Genomic DNA, 21,413 nt, shown 5'->3' with positions numbered 1-21,413 from the left:
CTGTCTTTTGATTTTAAACTGGAGATTTCTCCACCAGGGTTCAACAAGGCAGCAAACAGACGTTTCCGATGTCAAATTGGCTGTTAAACTATCATTGAAGTTGTTAGACAAATTTAACAAGAGAATGAATTCCTGCAAGGTATGTTAGCCCCCCCGCGCGCACACCTCCCGTTAAACTGATCTGTTTTACTTAACACAACAGCACAATCAATGGTGCGACACAAGGATCACAAGGGCTCTGTTTCAATATCCTTACAACTAGCCTCTACTTCCTATCACATTGCCTTACAGATGGGATGAGAAGGGAATGTCAGTCTGATTATTCTTCTGTTATCATTGGTGACAAGCATCAGCCTGTTTGCTACACAATCCACCCATTTCAAGCGGCAAAATGTGGAAATTCATTACAGGGATCTTGCAATATGTGATAGACTATCTAAGTAAACAAAGTTGGTAGCATAAGCTGTCATAGACTTAATCCATTTCCTTAGATGGATTTATGCAATCTTATGCTACTGACTTTGTTCTCTCATTCGCTGAGGCAGTGGTTCTCAAACTGTGCTCCATGGAGCCCTTTGGGCTCACAAAACAAATTGAGGGGCTCCCCGCTTCCCTCCTCCTCCTCTCCATTTCCCTGAACCCCCGCCACCCAGACTCTTTCCCCTGCACTCCCATGTCATCCAGACCCTAATTACAAAGGCTAGATGGCCATCTGTTGGTCGGTGCTTTGAGTGTCCTTTTCCTACAGGGCAGAAGGGGGTTGGACTGGATGCCCCCTAGTGTTGCTCCTATTATTGTTGTTGTTATTATTTGAAACACAACAAGATGAGTCCACAGCAAACAAGATCACTCTGCTGGCTGTTGTATTGGATCACATGTTGGACACTTCTCAAGTGTCTAGGACTGTGTGATGTATCAGCGAATGATGCGTGCAGATTCCAGTAAGGTGGCCTTTTGCAGCTGGCAGATGGTAATTTTGTCAGCACCAATTGTGTTTAAGTGCAGGCCAAGGTCTTTAGGCACTGCACCCAGTGTGCCGATCACTACTGGGACCACCTTTACTGGTTTGTGCCAGAGTCTTTGTAGTTCAGTCTTTAAATCCTCATATCGTGTTGTTGTTACAAAGTCTGGATGGCGATTTGTTGGGGGTGGAGCCCAAAGGGCTTCATGCATGCCAGAAGGGAGTTGGAATGGATGGCCCTTGGAATTGCTCCTATTATTATTCTCCTGTCCAAAAGTTTACCCATGCCTGATATATATTCATAACTAGCCATCCTCTGCACTCGTTGCTGTGGCCCAGTCTGGCGATCTGGAAAATAAAGTAATGTGAAAGTGTGGGTTTCTAATATATGTAATTTCTTGCTGTTTCTTTGTCAGTGTTGATGTGGAGATTGTCTGGTTTGCCTACTCTGGAATATGGAACATATAATTGTCCTTCTTTAGGGGTCCCGTTCAAATCAAGGATACTATATCTCTGTGTGTCTGTGTGAATCATATATATCTATCTATATTTATGACTGGATGACTCTTTGTCAGGAGGGCTTTGATTACATTTTCTTGCCCTGGTGAAGAGGATTGGACTGGATGGCCGTAAGTATTTTCTGTTGGTCATGGGGTTCTGTGTGGGAAATTTGCCCCAATTCTGTCGTTTGTGGGTTTCAGAATGCTCTTTGATTGTAGGTGAACTATAAATCCCAGTAACTACAACTCCCAAATGTCAAGGTCTGTTTTCCCCAAACTCCATCTGTGTTCATATCTGGACATATGACATATTTGTGCCAAGTTTGATCCAGATCCATCATTGTTTGAGTCCACAGTGCTCTCTGGCTGTAGGTGAACTACAACTCTCAAACTCAGGGTCAATGCCCACCAAACCCATCTAGTGTTTTCTGTTGGTCATGGGAGTCCTGTGTGCCATATTTGGTTCAATTCCATAATTGGTGGAGTTCAGAATGGTCTTTGATTGTAGGTGAACTATAAATCCCAGCAACTACAACTCCAATATGACAAAATCAATTTTTTTGAGCGAAGGGCATACATTGGGTTTTTAGGTGTATTGTGTCCAAATTTGGTGTCAATTCGTCCAGTGGTTTTTGAGTTATGTTAATCCCACAAACAAACATTACATTTTTATTTATATATATATATATATAATGTAAACATTTCTTGGGGCTCCACGAGAAACCTTTCCTTCAAAAAGGGCTCTGCGACTGAAAAAGTTTGAGAACCCCTGCTCTAAGGTGCTACAAGATCCCTTTGCATACTGATATTAAAGACTATTCTACAACTAAGGCCATATTTTGGAGAAAGGGCCTGCATTTGGAGAAACACAATTCAATCAAGACTGGATGGTGACTGCTAGAAGAGCACTTTGGTTTTCTAGATGTTCAATGACAGGTCGAGCTTCTCGTATGCTTCTGCAAAGGTGTTTAGAGTGGCTTGTAGGTATTCTTCTGAATGCACACAGACGATGTTGTCATCAGCATATTGGAGTTCTATAACAGATGTTGTTGTAACCATGTTGTCCAAATGCCCGATCACCATCTCCCAAAGCAGTTGCTCTACTCTGAACTCAAGAACGGAAAACAGAATGTTGAAGGACAGGAAAAGAGATTTAAAGATGGGATCAAAGCCAACCTGTGGCATAGACACAGAGAACTGGGAAGCCCTTGCCCTTGAACGCTCAACTCCGCTGGACGTTGTCCGAATGCCCAATCCCCATCTCCCAAAGCAGTTACTCCAATCCCAACTCAAGAATGGAAAATGGAATGTTGGTGGACAGGAAAAGAGATTTAAAGATGGACTAACCTTAAAGACTGGCATAGACACTGAGAACTGCAAAACTTTGGCCTTTGAGCACTCTAACTGGAGGTCAGCTGTGACCAGCAATGCTGTAGAATTTGAAGAGGCACAAATGGAGGGTGAAAGAGTAAAACGTGCCAAGAGGAAGGCCTGTCAAATTAACCCCAACTGGGACCACCCTCCACCTGGAAACCAATGTCCTCATTGTGGGAGAACATGTGGGTCAAAAATAGGGCTCCACAGTCACCTACGTACCCACCGACAGGACATCACACTTGGAGGACAATCTTACTTGGACAACAAGGGATCACCTACGTAAATGAGTAAAATTGTGAGAATCTGTACTGGAAAGATATCAGCAAATCTAACTCAAGAGAGAAGCTGTTGTGAGCTATGCTTGGGAGCCAGTTTATTAAACTTTTCAGCAGAAAAGGTGGCAATGATTGTATTTGTTAAGCTTGCCTGCTATAAATAATACAATCTTACAAATTACCGGGTGAAGTAAGTTTTTTAAAAAAATGTTCTACTATGAATCTCTTTATAGAGCAAATCATTTGTAGTCAAACATCATGTGAACTAATGGTGCAATTGAAATGTCTTTCAAAAGCCTGATGTTGGATAATATATTAAAGACATGTTAAACAAATATTGCATAAAGGTTCCACCTTTTAATCAAGCTCATACGGCATTCAGTTGAATCCCTAAGGAAATGCTGGAAATAGTTCTTGAAAGAATGTCCTTGGGTTTTGGCTTTCAACACCTCAAACACTTCACCTGGAGCTTCTTCTAAAACTCATTGCGTGCACAGAAAACATTGGCACAAGAAAAGAAGCATTCTTCTCTAATGGGAAGCAGCAACAAAAAAGTTCTTTGAACACCTTCCAAAGGTAGAGGGAGCATTGCTTCCAGGTAAAGCTGCAACAACACATATAACAATGGCTTCAGTTGGGTTCAGTGGATGGCTTGGGAGCAACTGATGTGGTGAGCCAATGAGGTGCTAGTGAAAACATCATGGAGGGGAAATGTTTTTTTAAACTCCACTGTCATTCACCACTTATTTCACCACTTGTAGGTTATTTCCCAGAAACTGGATTATATTGCAGTGTAGATCCAGCCTATGACTAACCATGAAAGACTATGGTCTCATCTACACTGCCATATAATCCAGTTTCTGAATCCATATTATCTACTTTGAACTGTATTATATATTTATTATTTATTTATTTCAGATATTTGTACCCAGCCCTTCTCAACCCTCCCGGGGGTGGGTGGGGGGGGAGCTTCCAGCCGGCAACAGTTGTTGTGATAGAGTCTGCTGGCAGTGATAGTAACACTAGTTGTAGTAGGAGAGGCAGGAAAACTACTCGCGAGCAAGACTATGATGAAGAGCAACAAAGGAAAAGAATCCGGGAGATACTTAGTGAGACAACAGATGAGGATTCTTTTGAGGGTTTTGATGCAAATGAAATGGATGATGGGATATCAGATTCTGGATCTGATGGGATGGATTGGACAAGGGTTTGAGAGATTCAAGATATTTGTGCTGAACCCACAAGCAGTGGCACATTTGAGGGTTGGAATAGTGAAGACTTGGATGGGACTTAGGGAACTTCAGGATTAGACCAGAGATGGACTACTTGGAGGAGTGGTGGAAGAGGCACAGCTGGGAATGGGTTGGGCCAAACTAGGGGCGACTCCAGTTCGGATGAGGAGCTGCAACAAGATACAGCTGGGACACAGGTGTTGGCTGAATCAAGTTCTGATGAGGACTTGTAGATAAAAAGGGAGTGTTTGCTATTGTAGCCTTGCAATCGGCAAGAAGTCTTGTTGGGCGCTTTCTGGATCTTTGCTACAGAAGACGGGTTTGAAAGAAGACTTTGGGAAGTAAGTTATGCTCTAGGCTTTAGCAGCAAAGGGGGTTGGAACTGTGTGGGTTTTTGCTGGACTGCACTGTTTTGATGTTTGCATTAGCTGCCGTATTGCCCCGCTGCTTTGGCTCCTTGTGTTTACTCATCGGATTGGGACCGGACCTTGCAGCTGTTCGTCTCTCTTTGGATCAGACCAGACTGGACTACATTCTCTGTCGTTACTCTCTCTCCTCCACATCTATGGCGGAGCGTCTGGAGCTGGCGTTATCTACATTCCTGCATTCCTGCATACCAGTTCCTGCTGTGTTTGAAGCTTGCGTTTCTTTTTACAACCCTTGAAAGGCTGCGTTTAAGCATTTTTTGAGTTTAATTCTAGTTATATCTCTGGTTAATCCAGATTATATTCTGTTGGGGTTTTTTGGGTTCTTTTGCCTGTTTGAGCTTTTTCACGCTGTAAACTAAGTGTTTTTAGCCCTGTGATTTTGTTTTGGGCTTATTCTGTGTTTGTTTGAACAATAAACTATACTCCTTTAATTGGCTGACGTCTGACCATGACAACAATTCAATGCCTCCAATGTACACATAATAAAATACATAATAAAATCCAATAATTACATACATTGAAAAAATTAAATCACATTAATTAATTAAAATCTGTTTCTGTTTCAGTAAAAGCTTAGTGGCCTTATCTGAGCCGAATTTCATAGTTAGAGACTCCATCAAGCATGTCCATAGTCCATTTCCATAGCGATTGCCATAATTGTCACTGTCATTGTCAGCAAGATTACCCAAAGGCCTGGTCCCACATCCACATTTTTAACTTTTTTCTAAAGGAAAGGAGGGATGTTGATAATCTAATTTCACCGAGGAGTGAATTCTACAGGCGGGGGGACCACCACCGAGAAGGCCCTGTCCCTTGTCCCCGCCAAGCGCATTTGTGACAGAGGTGGAGCCGAGAGCAGGGTCTTCCCAGGAGATCTTAAACTCTGAAGTGGGACACAGAAGGAGATACGTTCAGACAGGTACATTGTCTAGCAGTGTAGATTCATATAATCCAGTCCAAAGCTGGGTAATGGGGAACAATAAATATAATGCTTTCATCATTTCTTCCAATCACCAGCTCATCTAGCAACAGAACAGCAGCCAAAATAGGATCACTCAGTATGTAACTACACCACCATTTTTTAACTGCATTCCTCTGTCCTTAGGAATCCTGGGATTTCCTGAATTAGTTTTCTCTGTCTTCTCAGGACCCTTCTACACTGCCATATAATCCACAATAACAAGGCAGATGGTCCACATTATTTGCTTTGAGCTGGATTATGTGAGTCTACAATGCCATATAATCCAGTTCAAAGAAAATAATCTGGATTTAATTCATTTTAGCAGAAACATCATGTGGATGCCTCTGGCAAAACCAAGACAGATCCCGCATTATGGGTCTGTCTAGATGGGCCTTGAGTAAGGATCTACTAAATATTAAAGAAACAGGAGTCCTGTCCCACATTCATCCTGGCAACATAATCATATTCTCTTGGACAAAGGGTTCTGGTTTTTCCTTCTGGAAAAAACTCCACTGGGTTCATTTTCCCCAAATCAGAAAAACAAATTCAACATTTTAATTGAAATACAGTTATATACCCAAAGAAGCAACCAAAATCCTCAAACCACCATTTAATTGCAAAGAAGGGAGTTGGCAGAGTTCAGCCCTGCCTGGAAGTCATTTCTCCTCTTTTCTAACAGTTCCTCCATGGGTGAAAAATAACTATAGCAAAATAGTGCAGCTGCATAAGTCTTTTGCTCCAGGGTCTCTTTCATATTGCACAATTATATAACACTATATTCCACTTTAACTGTCATAGAAACATCCTCCAGAGGTTATGCAAGAACATCTAGAATTTTCAACCAGAAAGCTCTGGGTCAGAGGTTCACAAACGTTGGTCCTTCAAATGTTTTGGACTTCAGTTCTCAGAATTCCTGACTGTTTGCCAAATTAGTGGGGTCTTCTGGGAACTGGTGTTTAAAATGTCTGGAAGATCAATGACAGTCAAAGTGGACTCATTTGATTATATAGTGTGAAAGAGTCCAAGAGCAACACACTTTTCAGTCTTCATCTAAGGTGTCTGATCAACACCCTGCAACAAACGCTGAATAAGGTAGAACCTGGAAATTTTACTTTTTGGGCTACAGTTCCCTGAATCTTTAGTCAAGATCCAGACCTTAATGAAAGATCTGGGTCTGATGAGGTTTTGAGCCTGTGGGTATTGACTTCCAGTATTGTGTTCTGCAAAGATTACTGCAGATGCAGACTGCAGCCAGGAAATCAGAAGATGCTTACTTCTTGGGAGGAGAGCAATGTCCAATCTCGATAAAATATTGAAGAGTAGAGACATCACGCTGGCAACGTAGATGCACCTAGTTAAAGCAATGGTATTCCCCATAGTCACCTACGGATGTGAGAGCTGGACCATAAGGAAGGCTGAGCGAAGGAAGATAGATGCTTTTGAACTGTGGTGATGGAGGAAAGTTCTGAAAGTGCCTTGGACTGCAAGAAGATCCAACCAGTCCAAGGCACTTCAGGAAATAAAGCCTGACTGCTCATTGGAGGGAAGGATATTAGAGGCAAAGTTGAAGTACTTTGGCCACATCATGAGAAGACAGGAAAGCTTAGAGAAGGCAATTATGCTGGGGAAATGGAAGGAAAAAGGAAGAGGGGTTGACCAAGGGTAAGATGGATGGATGGCATCCTTGAAGTGACTGGATTGTCCTTGAAGGAGCTGGGGGTGGTGACGGCTGACAGGGAGCTCTGGTGTGGACTGGTCCATGAGGTCACGAAGAGTCAGAAATGACTGAATGAATGAACAACAATTGTGTTCCGCAATACTGAGGGTCAATCTCCACAGCCATCCCACACTTTTGAGCTTCTGGAAATCCCTCCACCACCACCCTCCCCTTTCCTGGCATGAAATTTTCTCTATCAGGTGTACTCTCCAAAGAGGCTCCATGGCTGCCAGCCCTTTTTGGATATGTTTTAAGGGTGAAATCGGGGAGAGGGGGTAGGGTGCATCAGCCATTCTGATTTGACTCAGGATGGCATATAGCCACCGCCACCCCACCCCCCAGGGTAAGCCCAGGATTTGGGTTGGGAGTGGGGACTAGAACCCATTCAGAAGCGGGTTATTTTAACCCATTTCCACATGGGTTTTAGCTATGTCTAGAAGTGCCGTCAGAAGAAGGAACTGGCAAAAGCACTTCTCAGTATTTCTTGCCTAAAGATTTCTTCCCTATGAAATGTATGGGGTCACCATAAAGGCAACAGGCAGAAACACACATATGATTATTTAGGATATCTACTTCACTCTGATCCAACTCATAAAAACCAAGCCATGCACACAGGGTTACAGTCTAAAAGCTACCAGAAATGATTAGCTGGGAAAGCAGGGTAAAGTAAATTTAGAGATCAGATTCTTAGTTACAAAGTTTGGCTGTATGTAGTTCAGCAAGGAGCTCTCTTCTTCCTAAGCATAATCAAAATACTTCTATTTCCTCTCCCCCTGGTTACTCATTTGTGTCTACAGGTAGGTAGAAGGAAGATAGTTCCCATCTTCAGCTGGATTCAGTCAAAGGGCCCTTCCACACAGCCATATAACTCAGAATATCAAGGGAGAAAAACCCACAATATCTTCTTTGCACTGGGTTATTTCAGTCCTCAGTGCCATATATTCCAGTTTAAAGCAGATAATATGGGATTTTATTCAGCTGTGTGGAAAGGGCCATAATGAAGATGCATCCTACACACACACACATAATCTGAGGGCAACTATAGCATTTAGTAGCTGCATTAAAGTTTTAAAGAATCACAGGTTCTGATAACGGGGTACGGAATTCAATTTCTTTCCTTTCCTTTGACTTTTAAAAAAGTTTTCTATTTTTGATGTCCAAGACAAATAGTCCTGAGAGCTTTGTAGGCTTTGTGAATGGTCCAAAGTCAGAAGAGAACTCAGCAAAGTGTTCCGCAGAATTGGGTTTTAGTGTCCAGCATCATTCTGCCGCCTGGCTCCCTATCAATAAACACAATTTATTATTTATTTATTATTAGGAATGTTTCTATCTTGCCCTTCTCACTTCCAAAGAAGGACTTAGAACAGCTACCAGCAGGCACCATTCGGTCCTGAACAATAAATAATGCAGCGTACATTAAAAACAATTAAAATATACATTAAAACAGTTCACCATTTTGAGGCATCTTCCAAGTCAATCCATTGCTGTTCACTAAAACAATCTTACCATTCAAACAATCTATTCTGCATATGCTTGATCCCATAACCAGGGTTTGAGCTTCTTCCAGAAGGTCATGAGGGAGGGGGCAGATCTGATCTCATTAGAGAGGGAGTTCCACAGCCGAGGGGCCACCACCAAGAAGGCCCTGTCTCTCGTTCCCACCAAACACGACTCTGGTGGTGGTGGGACCAAGAGCCGGGCCTCTCCAGTTGATAATGATTGTGCTTTAATGATTATGAAATGGCTTATGGTTTTGACAAAATTATGGAATTGAACTGGATTGGCTTCATGGTGTTTGACAAATGTTTTAACTGCTTTTAACCTAATGATTTATCTATTGTTTTAAACTATTGCTTGTTGTTTGTTTGTATCTATGGCATCAAATTGTTGCCGAATGTAAGCTGTCCTGAGTCCCCCTGGGATAGAAATGCCGGAAATAGATAGATAGATAGATAGATAGATAGATAGATAGATAGATAGATAGATAGATAGATAAGAGATATAGATAGATAGATAGATAGATAGATAGATAGATAGATAGATAGATAGATAGATAGATGAGAGAGAGAGAGAGAGAGAGAGAGAGAGAGAGATAGGGGGGCAAGGGTTTACTCCATAGTGGGTAAACTTGGGCAAATCACATATCCAGAGGAAGGCAATGGCAAGCTACCTCCTAATAAATCTCACCAAGAAAACCCTATGCTAAAGTTGTCCTGTGTTGCCATAAAGGAATATAATACATTTATTTCTACATTTACATCTATACATATAAATTAGTGTATGGAAAGTTTAGATAAATCTGTCTTCCCTTTTGGTCTTCTCACTGTGTGAACATGTTTTTGTGTGATGCATTTTCTTCTGTTTGGCATAAGTGGCCAACTAAGAATGTGACAATTTTATTTCTCAATCAGCTTGATGAATGTGAAAGCATTTGTTGACATTCTTAACATGTGGCACCAGGCCAGCTGGAATGAACTTAAAATGCAGCAGGATCTGTTTTACTTTTCCATGTAAACAAAACAATTATCATGAAGTAATCCCCCCACCCATATGAGATTCTGTAGCTCAGGGGGCAGTAGAAATGCTTAGCCAAAAATGCAAGCCCATCTTCCCCATTTCCGCCTGCAAAATCAGATGACTAAGAAATGAAAATTGTCAAGAACAGGAGGCAAATGCCAAAACATTCAACACCCGACACACCAACATGACGTTCTTGCAACAAGTAGTCACAAATGAACAGGAAATGGCTGTGCTCCATTCCAGGTGGCTTTTAAAGGCAAGCGATCTTACATGCTCTTCCTTTAGCATGCTGTACCGCAAAAGCTTTTGGACAAGGACTTTTGCAGTGAGAGCCACTGGACAGATGAGCTAATTGGGACTGTCAAGAAAATCTGTTGCCACTCTTTGAACTGAGTAACTGTGCATGAAGGCACTGAAATCTGTGCGTCTTCCAAAGCCCCCCTCTTGACCCATAAAATTGCCGGTTCAGGTATGAGGCTTTCAATGAAGCAATTGAGGGATGATTAATCAGTCTCTCTGGTTTTTGAGCCCTTTTACATTGCATTTCATAACAATGCCATTCAAGGCTGGGCATGGGACTGCAACCCAAGATTTGTTATTATATATCAAAAATATACTGGTGGGAGGAAGGAGGGGATGCTTCTAATTGCTGAAATTGCTACAGCTTCCATCAAATTTTTATTATTATTATTATTATTTATCATGTCAGGCAATTGAACAGTTGTATTACATTTTTGACAGAACAAACAAACAAGCATACAAAAGGCACAGAGTTTGCAAGCTTGGTAGTTGATTAAATGTCCTTTGACCAGTATCTGGCCACTTGGAGTGCTTCTGGTGTTGCCGCAAAAAGGTCCTCCATTGTGCATGTAGCAGGGCTCAGGTTGCATAGCAGCAGGTGGTCTGTAGTTTGCTCTTCTCCACACTCGCATGTTGTGGATTTCACTTTGTAGCCCCATTTCTTAAGTCGCATTGACTAACTGTCAGTGCAGAATTCCATACTTCGCACTTTAACAACACAACCGTTCAATGCAAAGACTTCCTGCCAAAATGGAACTGTAGAGGAGAGTCTACTGAACAAGCCAGTACCTGCCACATACCAGTACTGCCATCTGTTGAGGAGTTACGAAGGTGGAGGCATTACTTTTCATTCAACCCTCGTAATGAAATCCTTCGTGTGCCTTTAGAACAAGAGGTCTTTCCTTTTGTGTAATAAGAACTAAACTCACTTCTGAGCTCACCAAAGAACTGGTTTGTGAACCCAGCTTCATTCTATGTAATCTGTGAACTTTTTTGGCACTTTACAAACCAAAGTCATTTACAAGTTAGTAGAGTAGTTGCTGTGGTATACAGATATAATATTTATTTACTATTGTACCAGACTTTTAAAAGACTCCTAAACAAACTTTTAATATTAATTTCTTCTCAAACACTGTAATGAGTAATTGAACTAAACTGAGAGCTGGACCTTAGGGAAGGCTGAGCGAAGGAAGATCGATGCTTTTGAGCTGTGGTGCTGGAGGAACGTTCTGAGAGCGCCTTGGACTGCGAGAAGATCCAACCAGTCCATCTTCCAGGAAATAAAGCCCGACTCCTCATTGGAGGGAAAGATACTAGAGACAAAGTTGAAGTACTTTGGCCACATCATGAGGAGACAGCAAAGCCTAGAGAAGACAATTATGCTGTGGAAGGCAAAAGGAAGAGGGGCCAAGGACAAGATGGTTGGATGGCATCCTTGAAGTGACTGGACTGACCTTGAAGGAGCTGGGGGTGGTGACGGCCGACAGGGAGCTCTGGCGTGGACTGGTCCATGAGGTCACGAAGAGTCGGAGACGACTGAACGAATGAACAACAACAACAACAAACTTTTTTCAGGTCCCTTTCCATCCTCCATCATGTAATTATACCTTTGTTGAAAATATTAATTACATGCATTAATTATTAGTCACTTCCAAACACATATACTTTTGCCTACAAATTAGAATTGCAGAAGTGGCTGATGTTTTGATCTAAGTTTACAAATGCAACCATGCACAGTAAAATCAGAAACATAAAGGTATACATTTGTGTGTTCTCATTTTTGCCTTAATTTAGCTGAATCTTAAAAGGCAAGAACTAGTTAGCGCATTACCTTGATGTACTTGTCCATGCCATAGAGATAGCCAATCAGTTCCAAGTTAGAGAGCATTTTCAAGGGAAGTCTGGCCTGTGGACAAGCTGGTAGATAAGATTCTGTGCCAGTTTGGCCAGCTGTCAGCCCAATAGGATTTTCCAGATGTCACTTCCTACAGGCAACCCAGCACTGAAGTGTTCACATTCCCAGGTTTCGTCTCCTTTTCCCCTTGCCTTGCTTCTGTTCCCACTTCTTTATTCTCCAATGCTTAAGGTTTATTGCCAGTAAAATAAAACATTTGGTGCTATATTTGAGAGCCCACTTGAATATACCAGTTTCAAAAGTACAGTAGACTCTCAATAAACCAGAATGCAAGCAACTAGAACTCTGAAGCAACCAGCAAAAAATGAAAAAAATAATACTAAAAATTAAAATTAAATATTTTTAACAGAAATGTAAGTGCAAGTTAATTTTGCCTTTATTTGCTTAAACCATTTGTCTTAATGGTTTTAGTTTGTTTATTTATTTATTTATTTACCATATTTATATACTGCCCCTCTCAGCTCAAAGGTGACTCAAGGCGGTTTACAGTCAGCAGTCAATGCCCCCAAACAACATAAAAACATTACATATAATATAAACCATATAACTACCTAAGATGCCATTGATTGTAAAATACATGCCAAGTTAAGTACCATCCCCAGAAAAAGTGATGTGAGATAGATAGATAGACAGACAGACAGACAGATAGACAGAGTTCCACAGCTGAGAGGTCACCACAGAGAAGGCCCTGTCTCTCGCCCCTGCCAGACGCGCTTGTGAAGCAGGCATGATCGAGAGCAGGACCTCCTCCAACAATCTCAAGTTCCTGGTGAGTTCGTAGGGAGAGATGGATAGATAAGCTGGGCCGGAACCATTTAGAGTTCACTCCGTTATGCCCTAAACCTCATATGCACACATGCACATATCTTAATGTAAACACAAGCAGATTCGCAAGTGTGCATATGAGGTCCAGCGCATAACAGAGTGATTTTTTAAAAAATGAAATTCGATTGGATCTCTCTCTTCACCCAAATATTAATTTAAAATCTCTTTAATATTATTAAGTTTAAAAGAAAGAGTTTCAGAGAGTACTAATTATTTTCCCGTTCTGCTTCCCTTATGTCCACGGCTCCATGTTTTGACAGCTGATCAGCTGTTTTGAGGTTTTAAAAAGTGCACATGTGCTGGCACAGTCCACATAGAGGGAAGGGAAGGGAAGGGAAGGGAAGGGAAGGGAAGGGAAGGGAAGGGAAGGGAAGGGAAGGGAAGGGAAGGGAAGGGAAGGGAAGGGAAGGGAAGGGAAGGGAAGGGAAGGGAAGGGAGGGAAGGGAAAAGAAAGGAAAGGAAAGGAAAGGAAAGGAAAGGAAAGGAAAGGAAAGGAAAGGAAAGGAAAGGAAAGGAAAGGGAGGGAAAGGAAAAGGAGGGAAAGGAAGGGAGGGAAAGGAAGTGAAGTGAAGTGAAGTGAAGGGAAGGGAAGGGAAAGGAAAGGAAAGGAAAGGAAAGGAAAGGAAAGGAAAGGAAAGGAAAGGAAAGGAAAGGGAGGGAAAGGAAAGGAAAGGGAGGGAAGGGAAGGGAAGGGAAGGGAAGGGAAGGGAAGGGAAGGGAAGGGAAGGAAAGGAAAGGAAAGGAAAGGAAAGGAAAGGAAAGGAAAGGAAAGGAAAGGAAAGGAAGGGAAAGGAAGGGAAAGGAAAGGAAAGGAAAGGAAAGGAAAGGAAAGGAAAGGAAAGGAAAGGAAAGGAAAGGAAAGGAAAGGAAAGGAAGGGCATGTTTCACATGACTGCAGGGTGAACGTTTTTTTGGGCGGGCCTTTTTAACACGTGCTTTTCAGCTGTTATCTCAATTCCACCTGCACTTTGGCTAAATGTGATATCATTTAGCCACCCCACTCAACCCCTTTTAACCTGGTTACTTCAGTGTTTTGGCCCTGTGTAGAAGGGCCCTGAGTTCAGACCTATCAGAAAAGATTTATAACTTCCCATCTGGGATATTATTTTAGCCAAAATTGTTACCCTCCTTGCATGTGGGAGCTGTGGAGGGGAAGGGATGGAATTTATTATCATGAGGGATTTAGTTTAAAATGCAATATAGTCTGTGAGTTTTGAAGTCCCCGTTTCAAATATTACTTTGCCTACAAACTTACAAAGTGATCTCAAGCAAACCGCTAATGTTTCCCCTCCTCCCAGTATTTTTAAAAAAACAGTTGTTATTAAGGACTGGGATAACATATGTAGAGTAATGTGAATACTTCGCATCTCCTCTGTAAAAGCTAATCTCTGTTGTTAGTTTCCATTCTACCAGAGGGAGTACAAAGGGTCTTTTACTTCTCTACTAGGGCAACGTGTTGAAATTAATGCTGCTTACTGGTGCTAATGTTGATAATCCTAAATCAAAAGTGCTAACAGGTTTGGTCTCCAGCGCGTTGCACTCCTGGCTTGCAGCCAAAGAGGTTGGCAATCTGCAGCCTCCTTCTTGGCAGTTGCTTGAGAAAGAGATTGCTGGAAAGGCTGCTGGGGCTGGCAAAGACAACCCACAGAAGAGGGGTAATTCTTCAGAAACACTGGCAAGCTACACATTACTTAGAGTCCATGTGACCAAAAAGAGACACAAGTCCAGAGGAGTGCACAGCTTTCAGCAACGGTTGCATCTTTCAATACAACTGAAAGATGGACCATTGAAAGGCAAAGGGAAACAATGGTTCATGATCCTTTCCTCCAAAAAAGCTCTCAAGAACATTTCTGGAGCTGTGATTGATTTTCCTGAAGGAGAAGTGACAAGGCTCAAAATGTGCCCTATTGCTCAAAGGAAGCTCTGGTACCTAATTTTAAATAATGGGAAAGCAATCAAAAGCTGTTAGGAATGGGAGGGAAAAGATTCTGTGCATGCTCTGAGGTACTTTTAATATATAATAATATATGTTTGTGAATATGGCGAGACCACTTCTGTTAAGTGCAAATGGTCACACATGCGTTAAGGCAAAAATATTTGGGAGATAGTTCACATCTTTGATGGCTTCTAATATGATTAAGATGGAGAATATTAAAGTAAGGACTCTTGCAAATGGGCCAATAGTTCCAGAAATTTCAGGCTACTGTGGGTGAATCTACACTGCCATATAATCAAGTTTCTGAATCAATGTTATCTATTTTGAACTGGATTATATGAGTATAATCCAGTTCAAGGAAGGTAATCTAGATTCAGAAACTGGATTATATAGCAATGTAGATGGTTTTTGCACCTTATAACAATTATTTCTATATCTCCTCCACATCTGCTCTAAAAATTCATCCAGTCTTTTTTCCCTCCTTGTGGTGTATGATGCAAAATAGAAGATAGGCATTTGTTTTTCCAGTGACAAAATACCTCTCTTAAATTCAAAATGGATTTTATACAGCTGCATAGAATGGGCCAGAGAAAAAAAGTCCATTGACTAAAAACTAATGTCCAAAATCCAGGCAAAAAAACTGAAAAGCAAATGTAAATCTCAAAAAGGCAAAAATTGCTCCAAAACAAAATTAAACTAAAAAGTCTTCCTAAAAAGAAGCTGCTACAGGGACTAGCCAAATGTTATATTTAAATCCTAAAATTAAATGTAAACATGCACAAGCAGAACTAAGGGCACCAGGTCTTCACTGAAACATGCAAATAATTACTAAATTAATATCATAAGGTCCAGTATACCCAACAGACATTTTTCCTGTACAAGGCCAAAGATTACATATAGTTAAAAAGAGTTTAAGATCCATATACAAGCCTCTCCCCTCCCAAAATAATCCCAGTGGGAATAACAGCAAGGGAATTGGCTGCAATTTTCTTACTCCCATTTTCTATTTCCTTATGCTGGTATGTTTGGCACATACTCTGGTTATATGTGCATAATGTTTTGTACTTCTCCATTCCTCAAGGTTCATTGAGTCTACTGCCCCTGGCGTCTGATTTCTCATTGGCCCTATTTTGGCTCCAATTTTATTTACTACTCAGCCAGCTAAACTTGCTATTGGAGAACACAACACCTCCAGCGAGACAAACCCTCATCACCAAACGTGTTTGGATAGCCCCCAGTTGTGCAGTGGGTTAAACTCTTGTGCCGGCAGGACTGAAATCCGACAGGTTGCAGGTTCGAATCCAGGGTGAGTGCGGATGAGCTCCCTGTATCATCTCCAGCTTCCCATGCGGGGACATGAGAAAGGCCTCCCACAAGGATAGTAAACATCAAAACATCCAGGCATCCCCTGGGCAACGTCCTTGCAGACAGCCAATTTTCTCACACCAGAAGCGACATGCAATTTCTCAAGTTGCTCCTGACATGAAGGAAGTCCACTCATTTCTTTCTTAGCCCATTTTCCTTTCCTTGCTTCTCAATAGGTCTATTTTATTTGGGCTCCAGTCTTCTTGCCGCATGGCTATATGATCACAATGAGAAGAATTAATGATTATACAGCATAACCCTGAAATGCTCCAATAAGTTCATATTGGCTCTTGCCTCCAGTTACTGAAATGGCTCCAATCCTTTCACAGTCCCAGTTTCTCACCACCAGGAATGATTTTTGGCTGTCCGCACTGAAAACCAAATGGCAAAACTTAGCTCAGGCTGAACCCCTTCAGACTGTAGGTGGAGATGGCTTATTTTGAATGCTTAAGAAACCAAAATCATTGTGTATGCCTTGGGGAGAGAGTTAAGGAAAGCAGAAATGTGAGCTTTGTATGCAGAAAGTCACCAACTGAGTCCTTCACATCTGCAAGGAGGATTGGGAAAGACTACTACCTGAATCCCTGAAGAGTAGTAATAGTAGTTTGTTTGTTTGAGAGCAAGGGGAGAGCCTTGGGAAGGAGGGAAGGAGGGAGGGGTAATGGATCTTGGATTTCGATTGGATATATTTATTTACTTGTTCGTTTGTTTGAAAGTTAGGGGAGAGCCTTGGGAGGGAGGGAGGTGGTTATGGATTTCGATTGGATATCTTTGTTTGTTTGTGATTAAGGGGGCCGAGGGAGGGAGGGAGAGTCGATATTTATTTATGCAGATTTTTTTGTCTATATTTATATCTTTGTAACTAATAAAGAACAGAGGTTATTTGAACCTGGAAAAAAAAGAGTAGTAATAGTAGTAGTTGTTATATGCTTCTCACTTTTTTCCTCTTAAAAAATGACTTAAGAAGTCAACACACACAACAGTTGGTCAAAAGGGTTTTGTTGAGGATTTGGGAACTTTTATCATCTCCATTTATTTATTTATGCTTAATTTATTTAGAGCATTTGTATCCCATCCTTCTCAACCCCCGAAGAGGGACTTATATACTTGAAATCTAATGTAGTTACAACATGGATCTGGTTACCTATAACTCCTGTTTATGTGGGCTTGGCCTTAAACAATAAGCTAAACAAGAGGTGGCCAGCTGTTACATAAAGCCTGAATGAGCCATGTTTCAGTTTACAACCATTTGTCCGATAGGCTCACAGGGAAGCTGTGTGGTTTTCAGGGTGGTCATATGCTATCAATTAACAACATATTCTAAGCCAAAGCTCTTTAACCTCATTATACGTATCATCCAGTGTGGAATTTCTCCACAGAGTCTTGTAATGCCAGCCTCGGCTTGTACAGCAGCTAAAAACAATTAAAGATTAGAAAAGATCCCCGTTCAATTACCAGTAGCTGTAAGGAGCTTGACACCTTATTCCTGTTTTACTCTGCATTCCAAGTATTAATCCCCTCATATTAGTTTTTACTATTGCTCAGGGAACACAAACCAAAGAAAGGGGTTTTTACTTACCCTACCCCCTCCCACAAAAAAATATTAATAAGCAGGATTTTTAAATAAATGTGCAGAAAATTATTTTTCCTTGGATCATAAGAAATCTAATGCTCAGTATGAATTTATTGATACTATTAGCTATACCCACCACGCGTTGCTGTGGCCAACCTTCCCTCCCTCTTTCTCTTCTTTCTTTCTTTCTTTCTTTCTTTCTCTCCTTCCTTCCTTCCTTCTTTCTCTTCCTCTTCCCTTCCTCCCCCCTTTTTCTTTCCCTTCCTCTTTCTCCCCTTTCTTCCTTCTCTAACTATTCTTGGACTGCAACTCCCAGCAATCTTCCTGATTGATCTATCTAACTACCTACCTATCTATCTCTATCTAAACTATCTATCTGGAGGATTGCTGGGAGTTGCAGTCCAGGAATAGGAAATTGGAAATATGCAGAGATTGAGATGCTCTCAAAGAAATCCAAGGAGAAGAAAGCTTGCATCTTGGAAGCAGTGCATTTGGATCATCCTCCTCTCCTAAAGGACCTACTCTATTTATTATTTATTTTATTTATTTAGAGCTTTTATAACCCGGTCTGGAGCCCCCGGTGGCGCAGTGGGTTAAACCCCTGTGCCAGCAGGACTGAAGACTGACAGGTTGCAGGTTCAAATCTGGGGAGAGGCAGATGAGCTCCCTCTATCAGCTCCAGCTCCTCATGCGGGGATATGAGAGAAGCCTCCTACAAGGATGATAAAAACATCAAAATCATCTGGGCATCCCCTGGACAACGTCCTTGCAGACAACCAATTCTCTCACAACAGGACGCTTCTGACACGACAAAAAAAATAATAACCTGGTCTTCTCGACCTCCGAAGAGGGACTCAGGCCGGCTAACAGCAGGAAATTCATACACACGTAGGATAAGCATAATAGCATCATAATACATTAATACATAAATACATTAAAATACAGATCATACAATTACAAAAAGCCAAGTCATCAAAGTAAAATCACAAATTCATCACCATCCGCCGGTGTGGTCAGCAGTTATTGACTCGATCATCATTCTGCAAATGCTACTCTAGGAGATGCTGGGAGCTGTATTCTGGAAGAGAGTGTGGATATGCTATTGTGTGTTTTGTTTGCCGGGGGAGTCGTTTTTGTGCATGCGCTGTAGCGTCTTTTTGCTTTTTTGGCTCTTTAAGTCCCTCCCACTGTGTTTTTCAGTGTTTTTATGAGTGATGGTCACTCATTGGTCTGATAGGTGTAATGTGTCCAAATTTGGTGTCAATTCGTCCAGTGGTTTTTGAGTTATGTTAATCCCACAAACTAACATTACATTTTTATTTATATAGATTTATTTATCTATCTATATTCCACAAAAAATGGGTTAAATACATCTAGCTAGATTCTCCCAGCTTGATATGAAATAAGAACATAGGGAAAATATAGGTAAGACACAAAATTGCATGGAAAGGATCTTCACAGCTGTGTAGTATATTGCAGAAGAATCTACTCACATCTCTTTGACTTTTCCACATTTTTCTTTGCTACAACCTATGACTGAAATCGATTTAACTGGCATTGTTACCACCTGACATGCCCAAGATACTTGACACTGTAGAAGGGTTTGTAGCCAAAAGGTTAAGTGAACAAAAAATACAAACTGACACCTGTTGATTGCTTTACCGTAAGCAGGAATATTGCAGGTTCTGTTGGAGTGAGTTGTGATGGCAACTCATCCCGAGTTGTCTGTGGATACCAGCAAAACCTTAAACTATAGCAGTGGTTTCCAGGATCATACCACCCACAATGCCTGACTTTGAAAAATGATCTGATCAAAGGAAGACATTAAGCAGGTATGGCCACTGGAGATGACTGTTGGCTGCTGTCCACTCAGAGGAAATGGTGCACTTCTGATCTTCTACCAACAATATAAGATCACTCTATCTTCTGCAAGAACCACCCACAGAAATTGTAGGAAATTGAAAGCCCCATGCTCCAGTCAACCTTAGCTCCAGTCAACCACTTCAAGTGTGTCTTCTGCATGTGAAGAAAACATGACAGATGTCCCATATAGAGTGTGTTGCAGTTATCTGATCATGGCTTTACAAATGTTTGGTTCATTGCAACCAAGCCATTCTTTTTAAAGAATGGCCATAGCTGTTAAATCAATTGACGTCAGTGAAGGAACCTTTAGCTACCAATCTCACCCATCTTTTCTTTGTGCTTGGAAAAATTTCTGTGAAGGGTCTAGGGACCTCATCAGAAAGGCCAGATGAAGGGTCCCGTTTTGGCTGGCATCATGGTGAAAAGAGAAGGGCAGCGGCACAAATCTGTCACTCTGCATGCAGCTTCCTCTTGGCAACACTTTCCTCATCAGGTGTGGGAAGCATCACCATTCTGCAGAGGATCCATGCTGGCTCCATTGGAGCCAGCACAACATGGGAAGCTTCCTGTGTTGTGTGGGAAGCCTCCATGAATGCTTCCACCCCGGGTGGGGGCAGGACCTCTGCCAGAAGTCACACAATGTTGTGTGATGGCCATCATGGGACTCCATTCCCAAGACAAAGTAAAAACATCTTAGGATGCTAAATTTACCCCATCTGATGACGTCCTAAAACTTTCTTGGGTTGCTGAAAGATGCATTTCCAGAAGTAATTAAAACAGAACTATCAAAAATTTGGTTTCCTATCCAAAGCAGAGCTTGGAAACTTTCTTCCATTGGATGACAGCTCTCATGTGTTGCTAAAAGTACTGTTTATGGAAATGTTAAAAATAGAATGAGGAAAAGTTTGTAATTTTCTATTCAACGCAGAGCCTGACTGTAAATAGGTCAACTGATGTCCTTTTTGCCTTGTCTTTTACTGATGTTGTATTTTGAAATGGTTATATGACTGGTCAAATAAATAAATTATTATTATTATTATTATTATTATTATTTATTTATTTATTCAAAGCAGAGCTTGCAAAACTGAATGTCCCACTGTATCTTCTCATTTGTTAGACTTTGTGTTTCTTATCTGAATATGTTATGAGTAACTGCAGTTGGTGCGGTATTTACTGTGTTTAATGATATCACCAGAACCCAACCCCTGTGGCATCACGGAGCATGCCCTCTCTGATAACAGTTATTGCTAAGTTTCATATTTTGGCCCTAATGCCTTGGGGCCTTGAATGCTCCTGACCTGACACCAAGCTGGTGGTAGCATTTGGAGCTTGAATCTCAACTACAAGCCTCAGGAAATTGTCATAAGGGTAACCACACAGATATTGCCAACAAAGAGGAACAGCAATACTATAAAAGAGGACAAATGGGATACAGATTTGCATTAAAATGCATGAGCTGATATATAGATGGAGACACAAATTCAGAAACAGAAATAACAATAACTCAATAATAAGCACTGCTTATCTGAAATAAAAGTCATTCTAGGGTCAAATATTACCACCTGTAGGTTCAGACTCACTTTATCTACTTCAAAGGCTGGATCCACATTGCCCTATATCCCAGGATTTGATCCCAGGTTATCTGCTTTAAACTGGAATATATGA

The sequence above is a fragment of the Anolis sagrei genome, chromosome 4 (assembly GCF_037176765.1).
Source record: "Anolis sagrei isolate rAnoSag1 chromosome 4, rAnoSag1.mat, whole genome shotgun sequence".
Lineage (NCBI taxonomy): Eukaryota > Metazoa > Chordata > Lepidosauria > Squamata > Dactyloidae > Anolis > Anolis sagrei.
The sequence above is the reverse complement of the archived record's forward strand: the minus strand, read 5'-3'. Positions refer to the sequence as shown.